This window comes from Camellia sinensis, chromosome 5 (assembly GCF_055761805.1).
Source record: "Camellia sinensis isolate YWXY chromosome 5, ASM5576180v1, whole genome shotgun sequence".
Classification (NCBI taxonomy): Eukaryota; Viridiplantae; Streptophyta; class Magnoliopsida; order Ericales; family Theaceae; genus Camellia; species Camellia sinensis.
Window position 1 is genome coordinate 6,630,913 of NC_138965.1, and position 8,384 is coordinate 6,639,296.

Genomic DNA, 8,384 nt, shown 5'->3' on the forward strand with positions numbered 1-8,384 from the left:
ATTTACATATCTGCCACTGTGCAGGAGAATCCGTATAGGTGTTCGAGTGTTCGAACCGTAATGCGCAAGAAATGGTATGTAAACCCCGTATTTACATATCTGCCACTGTGCAGGAGAATCCGTATAGGTGTTCGAGTGTTCGAACCGTATTGCGCAAGAAATGGTATTTAAACCCCGTATTTAAATATCTGCCCCTATGCAGGATAATCTGTATAGGTGTTCGAGTGTTCGAACCGTAATGCGCAAGAAATGGTATGTAAACCCCGTATTTACATATCTGTCACTGTGCAGGAGAATCCGTATAGGTGTTCGACTGTTCGAACCGTATTGCGCAAGAAATGGTATGTAAACTCTGTATTTACATATCTGCCACTGTGCAGGAGAATCCGTATAGGTGTTCGAGTGTTCGAACCGTAATGCGCAAGAAATGGTATGTAAACCTCGTATTTACATATCTGCCACTCTGCAGGAGAATCCGTATAGGTGTTCGAGTGTTCGAACCGTATTGCGCAAGAAATGGTATGGAAACCCCGTATTTACATATCTGCCACTGTGCAGGAGAATCCGTATAGGTGTTCGAGTGTTCGAACCGTAATGCAAAAGAAATGGTATGCAAACCCCGTATTTACATATCTGCCACTGTGCAGGAGAATCCGTATAGGTGTTCGAGTGTTCGAACCGTAATGCGCAAGAAATGGTATGTAAACCCCGTATTTACATATCTGCCACTGTGCAGGAGAATCCGTATAGGTGTTCGAGTCTTCGAACCCTAATGCGTGAGAAATGGTAAGTAAACGCAGTATTTACATATCTGCCACTGTGCAGGAGAATCCGTATAGGTGTTCAAGTGTTCGAATCGTAATGCGTGAGAAATGGTAAGTAAACCCCGTATTTACGTATCTGCCACTGTGCAGGAGAATCCGTATAGGTGTTCGAGTGTTCGAACCGTAATGCGCAAGAAATGGTATGTAAACCCCGTATTTACATATCTGTCACTCTGCAGGAGAATCCGTATAGGTGTTCGAGTGTTCGAACCGTATTGCGCAAGAAATGGTATGGAAACCCCGTATTTACATATCTGCCACTCTCCAGGAGAATCCGTATAGGTGTTCGAGTGTTCGAACCGTAATGCGCAAGAAATGGTATGGAAACCACGTATTTACATATCTACCACTGTGCAGGAGAATCCGTATAGGTGTTCGAGTGTTCGAACCGTAATACGCAAGAAATGGTATGTAAACCCCGTATTTACATATCTGCCACTGTGCAAGAGAATCCGTATAGGTGTTCGAGTCTTCGAACCCTAATGCGTGAGAAATGGTAAGTAAACGCAGTATTTACATATCTGCCACTGTGCAGGAGAATCCGTATAGGTGTTCGAGTGTTCGAACCGTAATTCGTGAGAAATGGTAAGTAAACCCCGTATTTACGTATCTGCCACTGTGCAGGAGAATCCGTATAGGTGTTCGAGTGTTCGAGCCGTAATGCGCAAGAAATGGTATGTAAACCCCGTATTTACATATCTGCCACTGTGCAGGAGAATCCGTATAGGTGTTCGAGTCTTACAACCATAATGCGCAAGAAATGGTATGGAAACCCCGTATTTACATATCTGCCACTGTGCAGGAGAATCCGTATAGGTGTTCGAGTGTTCGAACCGTAATGCGCAAGAAATGGTATGTAAACCCCGTATTTACATATCTGCCACTATGCAGGAGAATCCGTATTGGTGTTCGAGTGTTCGAACCGTATTGCGCAACAAATGGTATGTAAACCCCGTATTTACATATCTGCCAGTGTGCAGGAGAATCCGTATAGGTGTTCGAGTGTTCGAACCGTAATGCGCAAGAAATGGTATGGAAACCCCGTATTTACATATCTGCCACTGTGCAGGAGAATCCGTATAGGTGTTCGAGTGTTCGAACCGTAATGCGCAAGAAATGGTATGTAAACCCCGTATTTACATATCTGCCACTGTGCAGGAGAATCCGTATAGGTGTTCGAGTGTTCGAACCGTAATGCGCAAGAAATGGTATGGAAACCCCGTATTTACATATCTGCCACTGTGCAGGGGAATCCGTACTGGTGTTCGAGTGTTCGAACCGTAATGCGCAAGAAATGGTATGTAAATCCCGTATTTACATATCTGCCACTATGCAGGAGAATCCGCGTAGGTGTTCGAGTGTTCGAACCGTATTGCGCAAGAAATGGTAGGTAAACCCCGTATTTACATATCTGCCACTGTGCAGGAGAATCCGTATAGGTGTTCGAGTGTTCGAACCGTAATGCGTGAGAAATGGTAAGGAAACCCCGTATTTACGTATCTGCCACTGTGCAGGAGAATCCGTATAGGTGTTCGAGTGTTCGAACCGTAATGCGCAAGAAATGGTATGTAAATCCCGTATTTACATATCTGCCACTGTGCAGGAGAATCCGTACTGGTGTTCGAGTCTTCGAACCGTAATGCGCAAGAAATGGTATGGAAACCCCGTATTTACATATCTGCCACTGTGCAGGAGAATCCGTATAGGTGTTCGAGTGTTCGAACCGTAATGCGCAAGAAATGGTATGGAAACCCCGTATTTACATATCTGCCACTGTGCAGGAGAATCCGTATAGGTGTTCGAGTGTTCGAACCGTAATGCGCAAGAAATGGTATGTAAACCCCGTATTTACATATCTGCCACTGTGCAGGAGAATCCGTATAGGTGTTCGAGTGTTCGAACCGTATTGCGCAAGAAATGGTATTTAAACCCCGTATTTAAATATCTGCCCCTATGCAGGATAATCTGTATAGGTGTTCGAGTGTTCGAACCGTAATGCGCAAGAAATGGTATGTAAACCCCGTATTTACATATCTGTCACTGTGCAGGAGAATCCGTATAGGTGTTCGACTGTTCGAACCGTATTGCGCAAGAAATGGTATGTAAACTCTGTATTTACATATCTGCCACTGTGCAGGAGAATCCGTATAGGTGTTCGAGTGTTCGAACCGTAATGCGCAAGAAATGGTATGTAAACCTCGTATTTACATATCTGCCACTCTGCAGGAGAATCCGTATAGGTGTTCGAGTGTTCGAACCGTATTGCGCAAGAAATGGTATGGAAACCCCGTATTTACATATCTGCCACTGTGCAGGAGAATCCGTATAGGTGTTCGAGTGTTCGAACTGTAATGCAAAAGAAATGGTATGCAAACCCCGTATTTACATATCTGCCACTGTGCAGGAGAATCCGTATAGGTGTTCGAGTGTTCGAACCGTAATGCGCAAGAAATGGTATGTAAACCCCGTATTTACATATCTGCCACTGTGCAGGAGAATCCGTATAGGTGTTCGAGTCTTCGAACCCTAATGCGTGAGAAATGGTAAGTAAACGCAGTATTTACATATCTGCCACTGTGCAGGAGAATCCGTATAGGTGTTCAAGTGTTCGAATCGTAATGCGTGAGAAATGGTAAGTAAACCCCGTATTTACGTATCTGCCACTGTGCAGGAGAATCCGTATAGGTGTTCGAGTGTTCGAACCGTAATGCGCAAGAAATGGTATGTAAACCCCGTATTTACATATCTGTCACTCTGCAGGAGAATCCGTATAGGTGTTCGAGTGTTCGAACCGTATTGCGCAAGAAATGGTATGGAAACCCCGTATTTACATATCTGCCACTCTCCAGGAGAATCCGTATAGGTGTTCGAGTGTTCGAACCGTAATGCGCAAGAAATGTATGGAAACCACGTATTTACATATCTGCCACTGTGCAGGAGAATCCGTATAGGTGTTCGAGTGTTCGAACCGTAATACGCAAGAAATGGTATGTAAACCCCGTATTTACATATCTGCCACTGTGCAAGAGAATCCGTATAGGTGTTCGAGTCTTCGAACCCTAATGCGTGAGAAATGGTAAGTAAACGCAGTATTTACATATCTGCCACTGTGCAGGAGAATCCGTATAGGTGTTCGAGTGTTCGAACCGTAATTCGTGAGAAATGGTAAGTAAACCCCGTATTTACGTATCTGCCACTGTGCAGGAGAATCCGTATAGGTGTTCGAGTGTTCGAGCCGTAATGCGCAAGAAATGGTATGTAAACCCCGTATTTACATATCTGCCACTGTGCAGGAGAATCCGTATAGGTGTTCGAGTCTTACAACCATAATGCGCAAGAAATGGTATGGAAACCCCGTATTTACATATCTGCCACTGTGCAGGAGAATCCGTATAGGTGTTCGAGTGTTCGAACCATAATGCGCAAGAAATGGTATGTAAACCCCGTATTTACATATCTGCCACTATGCAGGAGAATCCGTATTGGTGTTCGAGTGTTCGAACCGTATTGCGCAAGAAATGGTATGTAAACCCCGTATTTACATATCTGCCAGTGTGCAGGAGAATCCGTATAGGTGTTCGAGTGTTCGAACCGTAATGCGCAAGAAATGGTATGGAAACCCCGTATTTACATATCTGCCACTGTGCAGGAGAATCCGTATAGGTGTTCGAGTGTTCGAACCGTAATGCGCAAGAAATGGTATGTAAACCCCGTATTTACATATCTGCCACTGTGCAGGAGAATCCGTATAGGTGTTCGAGTGTTCGAACCGTAATGCGCAAGAAATGGTATGGAAACCCCGTATTTACATATCTGCCACTGTGCAGGAGAATCCGTACTGGTGTTCGAGTGTTCGAACCGTAATGCGCAAGAAATGGTATGTAAATCCCGTATTTACATATCTGCCACTATGCAGGAGAATCCGCGTAGGTGTTCGAGTGTTCGAACCGTATTGCGCAAGAAATGGTAGGTAAACCCCGTATTTACATATCTGCCACTGTGCAGGAGAATCCGTATAGGTGTTCGAGTGTTCGAACCGTAATGCGTGAGAAATGGTAAGTAAACCCCGTATTTACGTATCTGCCACTGTGCAGGAGAATCCGTATAGGTGTTCGAGTGTTCGAACCGTAATGCGCAAGAAATGGTATGTAAATCCCGTATTTACATATCTGCCACTGTGCAGGAGAATCCGTACTGGTGTTCGAGTCTTCGAACCGTAATGCGCAAGAAATGGTATGGAAACCCCGTATTTACATATCTGCCACTGTGCAGGAGAATCCGTATAGGTGTTCGAGTGTTCGAACCGTAATGCGCAAGAAATGGTATGTAAACCCCGTATTTACATATCTGCCACTATGCAGGAGAATCCGTATAGGTGTTCTAGTGTTGAAACCATATTGCGCAAAAATGGTATGTATACCCTGTATTTACATATCTGCCACTGTGCAGGAGAATCCGTATAGGTGTTCGAGTGTTCGAACCGTAATGCGCAAGAAATGGTGTGGAAACCCCGTATTTACATATCTGCCACTGTGCAGGAGAATCCGTATAGGTGTTCGAGTGTTCGAACCGTAATGCGCAAGAAATGGTATGGAAACCCCATATTTACATATCTGCCACTGTGCAGGGGAATCCGTATAGGTGTTCGAGTGTTCGAACCGTAATGCGCAAGAAATGGTATGTAAACCCCGTATTTACATATCTGCCACTATGCAGGAGAATCCGTATAGGTGTTCTAGTGTTCAAACCATATTGCGCAAAAATGGTATGTATACCCTGTATTTACATATCTGCCACTGTGCAGGAGAATCCGTATAGGTGTTCGAGTGTTCGAACCGTAATGCGCAAGAAATGGTGTGGAAACCCCGTATTTACATATCTGCCACTGTGCAGGAGAATCCGTATAGGTGTTCGAGTGTTCGAACCGTAATGCGCAAGAAATGGTATGGAAACCCCATATTTACATATCTGCCACTGTGCAGGGGAATCCGTATAGGTGTTCGAGTGTTCGAACCGTAATGCGCAAGAAATGGTATGTAAACCCCGTATTTACATATCTGCCACTGTGCAAGAGAATCCGTATAGGTGTTCGAGTGTTCGAACCGTAATGCGCAAGAAATGGTATGGAAACCCCGTATTTACATATCTGCCACTGTGCAGGAGAATCCGTATAGGTGTTCGAGTGTTCGAACCGTAATGCGCAAGAAATGGTATGTAAACCCCGTATTTACATATCTGCCACTGTGCAGGAGAATCCGTATAGGTGTTCGAGTGTTCGAACCGTAATACGCAAGAAATGGTATGTAAACCCCGTATTTACATATCTGCCACTGTGCAAGAGAATCCGTATAGGTGTTCGAGTCTTCGAACCCTAATGCGTGAGAAATGGTAAGTAAACGCAGTATTTACATATCTGCCACTGTGCAGGAGAATCCGTATAGGTGTTCGAGTGTTCGAACCGTAATTCGTGAGAAATGGTAAGTAAACCCCGTATTTACGTATCTGCCACTGTGCAGGAGAATCCGTATAGGTGTTCGAGTGTTCGAGCCGTAATGCGCAAGAAATGGTATGTAAACCCCGTATTTACATATCTGCCACTGTGCAGGAGAATCCGTATAGGTGTTCGAGTGTTACAACCATAATGCGCAAGAAATGGTATGGAAACCCCGTATTTACATATCTGCCACTGTGCAGGAGAATCCGTATAGTTGTTCGACTGTTTGAACCGTATTGCGCAAGAAATGGTATTTAAACCCCGTATTTACATATCTGCCACTGTGCAGGAGAATCTGTATAGGTGTTCGAGTGTTCGAACCGTAATGCGCAAGAAATGGTATGTAAACCCCGTATTTACATATCTGTCACTGTGCAGGAGAATCCGTATAGGTGTTCGAGTGTTCGAACCGTAATGCGCCAGAAATGGTATGGAAACCCCGTATTTACATATCTGCCACTGTGCAGGAGAATCCGTATAGGTGTTCGAGTGTTCGAACCGTAATGAGCAAGAAATGGTATGTAAACCCCGTATTTACATATCTGCCACTGTGCAGGAGAATCCGTATAGGTGTTCGAGTGTTTGAACCGTATTGCGCAAGAAATGGTATTTAAACCCCGTATTTACATATCTGCCACTGTGCAGGAGAATCTGTATAGGTGTTCGAGTGTTCGAACCGTAATGCGCAAGAAATGGTATGTAAACCCCGTATTTACATATCTGTCACTGTGCAGGAGAATCCGTATAGGTGTTCGAGTGTTCGAACCGTATTGCGCAAGAAATGGTATGGAAACCCCGTATTTAAATATCTGCCACTCTCCAGGAGAATCCGTATAGGTGTTCGAGTGTTCGAACCGTAATGCGCAAGAAATGGTATGGAAACCCCGTATTTACATATCTGCCACTGTGCAGGAGAATCCGTATAGGTGTTCGAGTGTTCGAACCGTAATACGCAAGAAATGGTATGTAAACCCCGTATTTACATATCTGCCACTGTGCAAGAGAATCCGTATAGGTGTTCGAGTCTTCGAACCCTAAGGCGTGAGAAATGGTAAGTAAACGCAGTATTTACATATCTGCCACTGTGCAGGAGAATCCGTATAGGTGTTCGAGTGTTCGAACCGTAATTCGTGAGAAATGGTAAGTAAACCCCGTATTTACGTCTCTGCCACTGTGCAGGAAAATCCGTATAGGTGTTCGAGTGTTCGAACCGTAATGCGCAAGAAATGGTATGTAAACCCCGTATTTACATATCTGCCACTGTGCAGGAGAATCCGTATAGGTGTTCGAGTGTTAGAACCATAATGCGCAAGAAATGGTATGGAAACCCCGTATTTACATATCTGCCACTGTGCAGGAGAATCCGTATAGGTGTTCTAGTGTTCAAACCATATTGCGCAAAAATGGTATGTATACCCTGTATTTACATATCTGCCACTGTGCAGGAGAATCCGTATAGGTGTTCGAGTGTTCGAACCGTAATGCGCAAGAAATGGTGTGGAAACCCCGTATTTACATATCTGCCACTGTGCAGGAGAATCCGTATAGGTGTTCGACTGTTCGAACCGTAATGCGCAAGAAATGGTGTGGAAACCCCATATTTACATATCTGCCACTGTGCAGGAGAATCCGTATAGATGTTCGAGTGTTCGAACCGTAATGCGCAAGAAATGGTATGTAAACCCCGTATTTACATATCTGCCACTGTGCAGGAGAATCCGTATAGGAGTTCGAGTGTTCGAACCGTAATGCGCAAGAAATGGTATGTAAATCCCGTATTTACATATCTGCCACTATGTAGGAGAATCCGCGTAGGTGTTCGAGTGTTCGAACCGTATTGCGCAGGAAATGGTAGGTAAACCCCGTATTTACATATCTGCCACTGTGCAGGATAATCCGTATAGGTGTTCGAGTGTTCGAACCGTAATGCGCAAGAAATGGTATGTAAACCCCGTATTTACATATCCGCCACTGTGCAGGAGAATCCGTATAGGTGTTCGAGTGTTCGAACCGTATTGCGCAAGAAATGGTATTTAAACCCCGTATTTACATATCTGCCACTGTGC